At 29.5% G+C, this 14,262-nt stretch overlaps 1 long non-coding RNA gene across 1 annotated transcript in view; it reads right to left on the bottom strand.

Annotated features, from left to right (window-relative positions):
* The window catches only part of LOC129973073 (uncharacterized), a 92,450-nt gene that overhangs the window by 2,438 nt on the left and 75,750 nt on the right, over window positions 1-14,262 (bottom strand). Inside the window, exon 3 of the long non-coding RNA XR_008784932.1 lies at window positions 1,653-1,757. This is a non-coding gene — a long non-coding RNA (uncharacterized LOC129973073). The remainder of the gene's footprint in view (window positions 1-1,652; window positions 1,758-14,262) is intronic.

Genomic DNA, 14,262 nt, shown 5'->3' with positions numbered 1-14,262 from the left:
CAGAATAAGAGATATCTCAATTACCTTTCTTTTTTAAAACTGAATATTACTTTATAACCTCTTATTTATTATAATATTTTAAAAAATGGTGAATTTTTTTTCCATGGAAGAATTTTCGATTTAAAGTAATATGCTTTCTTAAACTTTATATAGAGAAGGGATTTTACTTGGAATTAAAATGGGTACCTGCGGTCAGTGTCCCAAAATTAATTTTTTTATCAATTTTATTTTATAATCTTTTTTTAACGTAATTTGTGGCGAATGTCACTCTACTGGAATTAAAGTAATAAAAAAAAATTAGATCAGCATTATTTTATTTTTCTTGATTGGTCTGATTTGTCAAAAATATAGAAAGGATATATTTGATTACTGATGTAAAATATTTCTGATATAAAATATGTATATAGAATTCCCTACTTATGGCAGTAACTTGGTGAAATATCTAAAAAGTGTTGCCATGTCAAATATAATATTGTATCTCAGAAAATATTAGATCAGCTTTTCATTGCAGACTCCTTAACGCTTTTATGCAGAAACAAGACAGGAATTATTTGCATTTCTTAAGGAACTATTTAAAATTGCATTTCTTTTAGTATCACAATAAATTTAGAATAACACAATACTTTTTCCTGATTTATTTTTCTTTTTCCACCGTCATATATTTCTTCTTCACTAATCATAAATAAGAATTCCTGATTTAAGGTAGGTGACTACATTAAAAAGTCGATTATTTGCAAAATTATACATTTAAAAAAAAAAAATTATTTTTATGTTTGAACAGGTTTCTTTATAAAATCGTTAGAATTTTATTTCCTACGTCTATTTTTTGAGAAGTTAAAATGATTTTTATACTTGCATTTTACATACATTTTAATGCTGTTTTACACCTTTAAACGCTGTTTTCTTATATTTTAATCTTTGATAGAATTTTCTTTCAAAAATTCTCATAAATTAACATCTAATGAATATTCTTCGTTCAAATTTAGTATAATAATTTCTCAATATGTTCCTGTACTAAAGAATGACTAATCTATTTATTTAGAAATATTTTATAGTTGTTTTAGTGTTTCACAGTGTGAAAGAATTTGAGAATTTCGTGTTATTTGTCAAAAGAATTCCAATTTTTAAAGAATGGATAGAAATACAGCTTATTTTTAAGTTCAGGAACTATAAAACATATTTCTTAAGCTATATGCAAAATTTTAAGCAAATCATTTGATAAACCTCTAAACTAAAAGATTTTTGTTTTATACCTCTTTTTAGCTTTAAAAAAAAAGTCCTATTTTTCCCAATGGGAAAGGGGAAAAAAAACCTTTTCCACTTAACTGGTATTTTTGTTTCACAGATATTTTTTCAATCTTTTTTATGCAAATATTCAAAAATATAATTAGTTTCCAATGTTTTTAAAAAAAATTCCTTCCGAACCTAGTCACATACTTTAATACAATGATATATGCTTTTAAATTTCGTATAAGAAAAGGACTTCGTCTGGTGGCTGAATGGGTGTCAGTGTACAATCTTCCTAAATTACAGAGATAAGAATGTCCAATTTTGTGTTGCAACCTTTTAATCTAGATTTGGTTTCTGGCAAACGATATCCATTCCAAATAAAATCATAATAATTTTTTTTTTACCAATATTTGTTTTATTACCTTTTTGGCTAAATCTGATTTGTCACAAATGCAAGAAGGAAAAGATGTCACTATAGGATGCACGTGACTGCCTTTGGGAAGGTTTCACAAATCACTATCATCTCTCTAAAAAAAGAGGGAGTACATGTTTTAAATAAATGCGCAAGATATTTAAAAATGTAAACATATTTTTAAACGTATATAGAATCCTTATTCAAAATACAGAACAGGTTTTTGATTTGGGAAAAATGATTTGACATCAGTATAAATGACAAATTACTACTAATAAAGATGTGTGTATGTTTGTGTGCTTGTGAGTATGTGTTCATGTCTGTAATGCGTATGTTTGTTTGTGCGTGTGTTGGCACTATATAGGCAAAACCTTTTGATCTACTGCTACAAAATTTGGCACAAATATACTTTGAAGGGTGGGAATATGCATTACGGAGTGATTTTTTTTGAAATTCGAATTCTAATTAAAAATTAAGTTGAGTTTTGACGTTTTTTTGCGATAACTTCCAAAAATATTATTGGATAAAAATAAATTTAACACCGTTTTAAAATATAAAAAAGTCTTTTTATTTATATCAATTTAATATTACACCGAATTAATCTTTTTTGTTTAATTTTCAATAATAGATTACATTGTTTTACTGAAATCCAAATTATTATCATTGTTTCATCAAATATCAAATCCCTTGATTTTTTTTCCATTATTGAAAGCTAAAGGACAATGTTCCTGTTTAATATCTGCATAGATTGCAAGACAAATAAAAAATTAAAGTTACATTATAGTGAATTATAATTTTAAAAGATAAATGAACTGGATATTTATCTATTTAATACTTTTATAATGTTATAGAACTAATCTCCATTAGAACGGAGAAACAAAAAATAAAACAATAATAAACAAATCAAACTTAAGAGATAAAGTAGCGCGCTTTAATATCTGATAAATTGGACATGATGTTATATCTTAAAGAAAACTGTAACCAACATTCCGGTGGACCAGCTGGTCACCTGAGCGATTAGTAAAAAATAAATAAAAGTAAAGATGCTGACGCTTAATTGTACAAAGTAATATCCTTTCATAACACAGACTAATTGGTATGTCCAATCTTCATAAATTTATTAATAGTACATAACACATATTCATGTGTACACATCACATATAATTTTAAGACAGATGGACTGGATATTTGTTTTTAATAGGTCTATAATATTATAGAACTGATATCCATTAGGAAGGTTCATGTACACAATAAACAAACCATACGCAAGGGAGAAAGTAACGCGCTTTAATGTGCGATTATTTGACGGAATCATGAACATGCCATTATATCTACGAGATTTAAAGAAAATTTAATCAAATACACGGAACCAGCTGGTCACCTGAGTGATTAGTAAAAAATAAATTAAAATTGCCGACGCTTAATTGTACAAAATAATGTTCTTTCAGAGCATGAGCTAACTGGTGTGTCCAATCATCATAAACTTATTAATAGTACATAACACATTCATGAGTACACGCCACGTATATTTATAATTTTAAATGAAATGGATATTTGTTTTTTTAGCTCTATAATGTAAAAGAAAGATCTCCATTAGAAAGGCATATATACACAATAAACAAAAAGATAAAATAGATAAAGCAAGGAGATAAACAACGCACTTTAATCTGATAATTTGGCACTATCATGAACAGGATGTTGCATCGACACGATTTAACTAAAACTAAATATAACCAATATACCTTGTCACCTGCGCGATTGGTAAAAAATAAAGTAAAAATACCGAAGCTTAGTTGAATAAAATAATACCCTTTTTGAACGTAAGCTAACTGGTGTGTCCAATCATCACAAACTTAGTATATATGAGGTCGGGACACACGTAAAAAATGCTTTATTTATGGGGATGGCAGTCAACATGTCACCGTTACGTGCTTCCATGTATCACGCACGTACGGAAAGAAATAACTCGACCACAATTAACTTGATATTTTTTGTGTTGCTGCATGCTTTCGCGGCGCTTGTTCAGGGTACTCTCTTCGCTACAATGAATCCAATAACTTAACGGAAACAATTGTTCCCCGGCATCATTAACCTTTTAATTTCCCGAGCATCTCGGAGCTCCCGGGTGCTTTCTATTTAGAGTTTGGTCGGGGGTTGGATGTTTAAGAGAGAGGCAATTAGAGTGCCTTCGACTGCAGTAAGATGAGATTCTTTTCGTACGTCGAGAGGAATGCGGAGACGGGACGGGAAAAAGGATTCGGTTTTTCTCTGTTAAAACTGACTTGGGATTCAGCCAAGAGAGATTAAGTACTCTTGGATTCGGATCCAAGAGACTAGAAATCCGACGAGGAGATTTTATGTGTTGTATGTTTCTCTCAATTCAATAATTTGATATTCGTTCCACAAGATGTTTCATAATATCATATAATCTGTATGAAGAGAAAAATCTCTACCCAGTTATAAAGATTAGCTCTAATTAGCTTAGGTAGCAACGATATTTTACTTTATCGTATACAAATTTACAAAAGAGTAGTATCGTAATCATCCAAATGTACAAAAGGATAGTGTCGTAATCATGCAAATGTACAAAAGGGTAGTGTCGTAATCATGCAAATGTACAAAAGGGTAGTGTCGTAATCATGCAAATGTACAAAAGGGTAGTGTCGTAATCATGCAAATGTACAAAAGGGTAGTGTCGTAATCATGCAAATGTACAAAAGGGTAGTGTCGTAATCATGCAAATGTACAAAAGGGTAGTGTCGTAATCATGCAAATGTACAAAAGGGTAGTGTCGTAATCATGCAAATGTACAAAAGGGTAGTGTCGTAATCATGCAAATGTACAAAAGGGTAGTGTCGTAATCATCCAAATGTACAAAAGGGTAGTGTCGTAATCATCCAAATGTACAAAAGGGTAGTGTCGTAATCATCCAAATGTACAAAAGGGTAGTGTCGTAATCATCCACGCTTTTAATTTTCCTTAGTTTGAAAAACACATTTTTGGAATTATGATTGTCTCTTTAACTGTGAACGATAACTCAAGCAATACCGCTTTGAGCTTGGCAGATGAAATTTAGTATATGACCTCTATTCCAAGTTTGAATTAGATTGCTATTAAACTCCATTCTCCATTCAGAGGAAATTTATCTGTCCGGTTGTCCATAACTATAAAACGAAGAAAGCTAGATGGATAAAAGTACATAGACGTAATATCTTAACTGAATGTCTTTGCCAAATTTTTGAATCGTATCCGTCAAGAGATTGAGCATCTGTCTGTCTGTACTTTCGCATGTATATAAATGAGATAACTCAAAAACGCAGTAGCTTAAAATAAATGCAATGACTGTAATTATAATTTAGTGTCGGATTTTGGTGTCACTTTGTCGGCAAAGAAACTTCGAAAATACATATGCGTTTTTTCTGGTGTTTATGTATTAATCGCATCGTAACGATTAATCGCCAAAAAATTGTCAAAGATCAAAGTTTAATTGACCTTTCCGTGACCTCTGTTCGCCGTTGACATGCATTTAATAATACACAAGTACCGCTTTTCTTTACTATATTACGAAGCACACACCCCTTATATGCATGACATTGAAAATAAAAATCTGAACTTTCGTGGCGTTCACGGCCTTGTCAAAGGAATACAGTTTTATACAGCAGTAGGGGGATAACACCTTAATTAGAAAGTATACTAGAAAGTTTCGGAGTGACCACTTGAGCTAGTTTATCTTTGTTCTTCCTTAAAAGTGACCAGGATTTATTTTGAATGAATAAATACCGATTTTTCAACAAATTTCCTAAAAGTTTTCATCTATCTGTTTATTTTATCTATATTCATTGTAAAAAAAAATTAAAAAAAAATAGGGAAAATATGAATTTAGAAGAAACCATTTTAAAGTTAAAGTTAAAAATTCTTTTTTTTTCCGATTTCTACTACACATTGAACATGTTTAGAACATTGGGATGAACAAAAGAAATAATGTTATTTCTTAGCGTAATAGTTGTTTACTTAATACATAGTTTCTTGCTATCGTAATCTATGATAAATTGGTAAAAGATTTGGGAATTACAGCGAAAATTCAAGTTTTTGATATTTTCTCCCCCCTCCCCCCAGAAAAATTCTCAATTTTTGAGTTGAAAGGAAAAAAATTCTAATGAGAACTACAACTAATCAAAGGACTACAGAAAATAATTCTTGTTTCTGGTGCTTATGGGATAGCAGAAAAAAATTTCCACTGTATAAGAAAAGAGTGGCTTATGAGAGATCATAGAATCTCGTCAGCTCAAAACACATCAGTATTGCCAAAGATATTTCTGAAGGGCTGAAATTCATTTTCTTTTTGAATCAATGGTAGTTTTTATCCCTTCGATTCTCTCGAATACTTATACAATCTGAAACGTTTCGTGTTCAGTCATGTATAGACGAGTATGCAGTTTGGATCCTTTTTCCATCGCCCTATGGACACAGAATTTAGAGTTTTGATGTCAAGATTATGTATCAAATTCGTATTTTGAGTAACCGTTCAGGTGCCAGTTGGGTGTCTTCCTCGTCATCTGACCGCGGTTCAAAATTATGAAGTCCATCCCAAAATAGCCCTAGTGTTGCTTTAAAAAGGGACGTTAATATAAAACTAACCTAACCTGAAAATCTTTGCGAGGCTAAAAGAATATTTTCGCAAACATACATAATAATTCATATGTTTTACGGACGGGGAAACACCTAAAAAATGTGGAGATTTCTCAAAATTTAAATTATTTGACGATTACAATATTTTTCCTATATATACTTCGTACACATTGGAAAAAAATTAGTGGATGCTAATATCTGTACGATAATTTTGTCCTGTCACATATCTCCTAGTGGAGTGAACTTTGAGTGAGTAAAAGTAAACAATTGTAAACAAACCAAGCGATACCAGAAGGTGAAGTCTCAAATAAAAACAAACATGTGTGACACTTTGTTTTTCTTGTATGTCTACCTTCCTAATATTCTAAATCCCATTGAAACAAAACACGATAGCGGGCGATAAAAATAACAATTATATTAGAAAGAAGTTCTAAAAATAAAACTCGTAATTTGAACTGGTCAGACGATCCCAGGAAAATAAATGTATCCGAAACTTCTTCTGTAGTTAATTGGAGCAAGTCTACCAAGGAAAGCTATAAATTAGATATCTTAATGAACCCTTGAAGACAAGACCAAATTAGAAAAACAAACCTGGACGCAAGTTCCCCTGTTGACTTAGAAACGTGACTTCTTAGATGAAGTTTTCAATTAATCGAAATTTCGTTTCATCTGACATCGAAGCCATTGATTTCCACCACACTTGGTCCAATGAAATTTATTTTAGAAAGACAACTCAATGAGACCTTATTTAAACAAACCACAAGGATTTTTCTTTAAAACACGGCTTTTAAAAGATCTTGTTCACAAATTGTGTAGCTCTGAAAACCTAGCTTAATGATGCATCTCAGATTAATCTATATTATTACTCAAACTAATGAATGAAGTCTTGTAAAGCATGTCAGATTAACACTGCCAATGTTTCTGCTATGGTTACTTGGCAGTTTCAATGCTGGTTTAAGTTTCACACAAGGTTATTCTTTAAAGACAGCTCCTTTAAGGATCTCGTTTCAATGGAGATTTAAGTTTTTACCGAAAAAAGGGAGGAGGGTGTGGCTCTTATCTTCTGGAAAGGAAGTAGAATGTTCTATAACTGAGAACTGAGGTAAATAACTACAATTTTTTTTTTTGTGGACGAAGAAATCTACATTTTCTTGTGTTCCAGAGCGATCGTTCTTATTTTGATCTTGTAAATTTATCGCTTTATTTTTTCGTATACGTTATATAGAGAAAATATAGTAATCGTCAAAAAATTGGATTCGATAAATCAATCGTAAAGGAATTCGTTTTTGACGAATCTCCACGTTTCAGACCACCATGAGTTTGAAAAAAACATTTTTGGAAAATGTCTGTCTGTGATAAGGATAACTCGAAAACTTTTTGGCCTACGGTTTTTACACCAAATTTGTAGATAGATTTCTGACAAATTTTGAGAAAAATCCTTTCAGTGGAAGTCTAGCTGTCTAGATGTTCGAATATACTTTATCATGATAACTACAAAATGAGGATAACTAGATGGATACTATTTTAACCCTTTCTAGGGCCGTGGGAAGTATGCTTTCCACCCAATGTATCAATCTTTGTATGAAATGATGTAGGTTGGCATAAATTCTGACAAATTTATTTAGTAAGCCAGAAACTTAGATGCTTCAGTTCTTTATCTCAGTCAAAATGATGTGTCTTGATTTGTTACTTAATTATTAATTTATCAAATTAATTAAATTAAATTTATCTAATCAGCTAAATGAATCCCTTTTCTTATTCTAATTTCAAGCCTAAAAATATTTTAACCTAATATGACTAGGAAAAATTGCCCTTTAAAGTGTTAACGAGTATTTAACATCTATAGTGTCAAAACCTATCAACTTTTACGCCAAATGTAATGAGAATTTGAACGTCTTTTGATCTGTAAGTTCAAAAAAATATAAACGCGATATCTCAAAAATGCAATGATTTGAAAATATTGAATTTGGTAACGGATTTTATGTCTGCTCGTGTAATTTTGTTTCATTCGGTTGGAAAAAACGCGTTTAAAACGTAAATTTGATTTTTGGGTACTATTAATCGCATACCAAGGATTAATCGCCAAGTCTCACACGATAGATTCAGTAAAAATGCCACATTCTCTTGAAAGTTTAATATTTCGTGATTATTGTGAGCCAGTTCCTTGCAGGTCTTACTCTGGAATAACTCATTTATTAGAGAGTATGTGAGTAAGTTTTGAGGAAACCTATTCCCAAACAGATATATTGGGAATTATATTGTGTGTATAGAATATCTAGGATATATATATATATAATAGGATATATATATATATAATAGGATATATATATATATAATAGGATATATATATATATATAATAGGATATATATATATATATAATAGGATATATATATATATAATAGGATATATATATATATATAATAGGATATATATATATATATAATAGGATATATATATATATATAATAGGATATATATATATATATAGAATAGGATATATATATATATATAGAATAGGATATATATATATATATAGAATAGGATATATATATATATATAGAATAGGATATATATATATATATATAGAATAGGATATATATATATATATAGAATAGGATATATATATATATATAGAATAGGATATATATATATATATAGAATAGGATATATATATATATATAGAATAGGATATATATATATATATAGAATAGGATATATATATATATATAGAATAGGATATATATATATATATAGAATAGGATATATATATATATATAGAATAGGATATATATATATATATATAGAATAGGATATATATATATATATATAGAATAGGATATATATATATATATATAGAATAGGATATATATATATATATAATAGGATATATATATATATATAGAATAGGATATATATATATATATAGAATAGGATATATATATATATATAGAATAGGATATATATATATATATATAGAATAGGATATATATATATATATATAGAATAGGATATATATATATATATAGAATAGGATATATATATATATAGAATAGGATAGGATATATATATATATATATATAGAATAGGATATATATATATATAGAATAGGATAGGATATATATAGAGAATAGGATATATAGGATATATATATATTCTATTGTGCGTATAGAACAGAAGAAATGCAATGCATTATTGAATCTTACTGTGATTTGAATGCTTTTAAATAATATATAATAAATTTCTTCAACATATTTATGGGTACTCGCATGAATGATAAGATTATTCTCAAACCAAACTGTGTATCTATTTTTCTTGTAGTATTGAATTGATGAAATGTATTGTTGAATTTGATAGTAATTTTAATGATCTTTAGAATTATGCAATAAATTTTCTTAAAATATTTACGATAAGAAAGCTAAGTAGAGAGAGAGAGAGAACTTAGATCCAGTGACTCCTTCCTCTTGGAATCACGTGAATTTTCATAAACATAACAGTATAAATAAGATACTAAGGGCTGTAGTACTAGGGCGCTGTTATTCATTCAAAATAGATGATATTTATTTAAAATTCCCACTATACCTTATAATTTTTGACGGCGTTTCCAAGTTTTCGACTATTTGAATTCCTAATAACATTTAGGAACATTTTTGATTATTTTGGAATTTTCTTTATCAACAATCGAATTATTTCAAAGAGAAATAAATAAATACGCCAGTTCTCTTCAGAAAAGGACGAAGAAGTGCTTTCAAAATATTAGTGTTTTACTTGGTTGAGATGAAATTCGATAAAAATGGAATTAATGAGGAAAACGGAAAAAGGTCAAACTATTTTTATTGCCATATTACCTTCTAAAGAAAAGGTTTTCTGTAAATTTTAAATTTTGAAATGAAATTTTAAAGTAAGTACAAAATTTCTTTTAAAAACTTAAAGGTTAAATAGCACTAATAATTACATGCTTTTCATTTTTTCAACTTTGTTCGAACCAATACATTCTAGTTTGAAATGAGTGGTCGTATTACTCATTGGTACGTATCATTTCAATTTCAGTTTCCGAATAAATATCTATATATGTAAGGTAATAACGAAAACTAATGAACTAATTGCCCAGCCCTAATCAATGGTCCGATCTCTCCAACTTTTAATTCGTATGAAAGCTTACGATATTCTTTTTTAATGAAGATAGAAGACTTCCTTCAATTACATTCATAGACAGACGAATTTAAAAACCAAAGTCTGTGGTCTCTCTAAAACTTTCTTGCATACTCTTAAATAAACTTGTCAGACCAAAGAAAGCCTTACATGGCACGGCGTACAATAGTTACGAAATATTAACTTTTGTCTGGAATTTAGCATTTTGACTGAATCTATTGTGTCATCTTGGTTAGTTACTTGGCTTTTAATCCATGGCATGACGTTAATAGTATCCAAAAATTGAATTTGTGCTTTAGATACTTTTTTCCTACCGATTGGAACAAAAATTTGACTCAAAACTGCATTTGTAGCCACAAAAACTCATATCCAATTTGATATATTTAAGTCATTGTTTTTTTTAATTATCACATTTACATGTTACTGCAAATACAGACCGACAGACAATCAATCCTTTGTTGGATTTCGATCAAAATTTGACAGGTGTCTATATTATAAATGTTAATTCTCTGTACCGAATTTCATTTATCTAGCTCTCTTTGTTTTGGAGTTATCGAGCTAACTTATATACGAACAGCTGGACAGACTAACTTCCTCTGAACAGATTTTATGCTAAATATGATAGAAATCTGCAAATTTGTTGTTTAGTAATTCGTAATTACTAAATTTCAACAGTTTAGCTCAAAGTATTTTTGAGTTATCCTTGCCACAGACGGATATTTTTCAAAAATGTTTTTTTTTTTTCCTATCTCAGGGGGTTCTGATTAAATCTCAATTTTAATTTTTTTTTTTTTTTTTACGATTACTATACTTCCTATATACTACATACACGAGAAAGTAAAAAATGTGCTTTTCAGACTCAGGAAGTCCGAAAAGAATTGTCAAAATGACGGGTTTGAATTTTTCGACGATTACAGAATTTTCTATTTGTACACTTTGTACAAGTGAAAATGGCTTCTTATTTGCATTATCCTCGATTTTAAAAGTCTTCCCATATCAAAAGATAATCTTAATGCCTTTTTACCTTCTGTCAAAGAGAACAGAAGGGTTGCAGTAGAATTGTTTGAAGACCGTAATCGTTATTTACCATAAAAGTTAAAAAAGAATAGCATGGGGGAGAAACTCATTTTCAATTCAAATAGGCATATTTGTTTCTAAACTTCGCGTGATCTTGTGAAGTCGGTTTCGAACGCCTTGCATTTCCTGTTTTGACTTGTGAGGGAGCATACCTTCCCTATCGTTAAGACAAAACTATTCTGGAAGACGTGTTCGAAATTCGAATATTGGGATAGATGTCGGACGATGGCCGTTTGGGTAATAGGAATGGCCATTTCTAGGACGTGGTCATCACTGCAGGGTGATCTGTTGCACCTGTTTCTTTGTTCTATAAATGGTTGTAATCTTTCACGAATAAACCATTCCATGGAATCGTGAATCCATTCATGAAGACCATCAATCGAATTTAACGTTGGTAAATCTTTAAATATTTCTTATCGATGGCGGCGTTTTATATATATATAATATATAACGAAAATTTTTAAGGGCCAGAAAAAGCACTATTTTTATTCGAATAAGTAAGAAAAAAGATATCGAATTTCAGTGAAAGTAAAATTGTAGAATTAAGCTGCGATATAAGTTTATGAAGAATTATACTTTGAGCATTTTTCAATCTTTGTGAAGAAATAGTTATTAATTTGCAAAATTCAAATCTTTTCTTATCAGTTTAATAATAAAGCATCTTTATTTTTCAAATCAAATATTCAAGAATGTTTCCGAATATGACTTTGAAAGTTTTCAGAAATTCTTTGAAGAAAAGTTAAAGGAACTATTCCAAATGAAACATAGAAGGAAGGAGGTCGTCAAATTTTATCTCAAGAACATAAATAATAAAAAATGTTGTATAAAATGAATTATACAGATTCAGGAGACTTTATAATACACCTTCCTTTCACTTTCTCTCTAGTACATAAAGAATATAGAAAGTATATCAAATGGGTATAAAAGAGAAGCGAGGAAAATTTTCTTGACGCCTTTTTTACTTTTGCCTAAAGTATAGAGAAAGTATAATAAATGTCCAAAAATTTGAACTAGCGATTTTGACGAATCTTCACATGCTAAACCTCCCTCATTTCGAAAAACACATTTTTGGAAAATGTTCGTCTGTCAGTCGGTGACAAAGATAACTCAAAACTGCTTTGGGCTATGCGATCAAAATTTGGCATACAGTCTTTACACTAAATTTGCAGATTTCTATCAAGTTTCGAGCAAAGCTCGTCTGTCCGGCTGTTCGAATATAATTTAACACGCTAATTACAAAACGAAAAGAGCTAAGTAGATAAAATTCGACACACAGATTTAACATCTGTAATGTAGACGCCAAGCAAATTTTGGGCCAAATTCAACAATAAGTTGACTGACTGACTCTATGTCTGTACTTTCAGAAATATGTTAAAGGCTAACTCAAAAACACAAAGAATTAAATATATCAATTAGGTGTGGACTTTTATGACTACAAGTATAGTTGTGTGCCAATTTTTGTTTTAATCGATTGGGGAAAGTGCGTTTAAAACGCAAATTTGATTTTCGGATCATATTATCCGCATGTCAGGGATTAATCTCCAAAAAAATTCAGAACGGATGACTCGATAGATTCAGTAAAAAATTAAATTCACGGCAAAGGCTGATAATTCCTAACTATTGCATTCTATTGTTTTCTGGGATTATTCTATTATTTTCTGAGATAACACCTGGGATTCTATTATTTTCTGAGATAACACCTGGGATTCTATTATTTTCTGGGATAACACCTTTATGAGAGACCACTTACCCTGATTGTAATGAAGCAACAAGTTATCTTTGTTTTTTTTATCTATATTTATTTTTATTGATATCTTTTGCACACTATATTTCTTTCATACATTAACATTTTGATCATGGGTTTCTCATTTTTGAATTTCGAAAAGTAAATGAAGCTTAAATGTCACATACAACACCTTTAAAATTAGAAAAAGATAGTCATTGTACAAAAAGTGTTTAATTATTTGAAACTTGCATATTTCATTGAATTATCGGAATACCGTTTACGTTATAAGAAGAAATAACGTAATTTAATTTTTCTTAAAGAAGTTATATGCATATTTATATACATCTTTTGCAAGTATTTTAGTGTATATCTTATGCTTTAGTTTTTTAACAATCCGAATGCTCATTTTAACATTGTAATGTTCATAGACTAGTAACCTATCTGTAAATCATGTCGTATACTACGCCTGAAGAAAAAATCATCCAAAATGCTCTAGCCTGTTGCATCTAGATGTATCAAACCAGCATGCAATTACTACTTCTGTAGTCATCTAAGAAATGGGTTTTAAAAATTTAATTAGATTTTTAATGAAAAAATGAATTAATTTTAACGCTTTTCTTTAACGACCGAGCACATTGTTGTAAAAAAAACCCTTATATTATCCTAGAATTCTCATAGCTGCATTTTTAATGACACATATATCAAATCTACACAATTTTTTTCCTGATCTTTAACATTTTTAAAATTTAATTTAAAATACAATTTGTTTTTAATGTTTAGATTCAAATTTATCCATCAAAACATTCAATCACGCGCTTTAGCCAATGCCAAAATTGAATTTTTGAAAATCAACTCCGAAATAGGATTTTTTTACTACAAACTTCATCATGTAGACATTCATATACTCATTGAACAGAGCATACGCAAGACTATTAAAATCGCACGGTTTTAAAGTCTGGCAATTTGACGATATTATGGAGATGAGATGAAGGTAAATGAAATGAAATGTAATCAATGTTCCTAGCGAAACCACTGGTCG

This window comes from Argiope bruennichi, chromosome 6, assembly GCF_947563725.1.
Source record: "Argiope bruennichi chromosome 6, qqArgBrue1.1, whole genome shotgun sequence".
Taxonomy (NCBI): Eukaryota; Metazoa; Arthropoda; class Arachnida; order Araneae; family Araneidae; genus Argiope; species Argiope bruennichi.
This window is presented reverse-complemented; position numbering and strand designations above follow the sequence as displayed.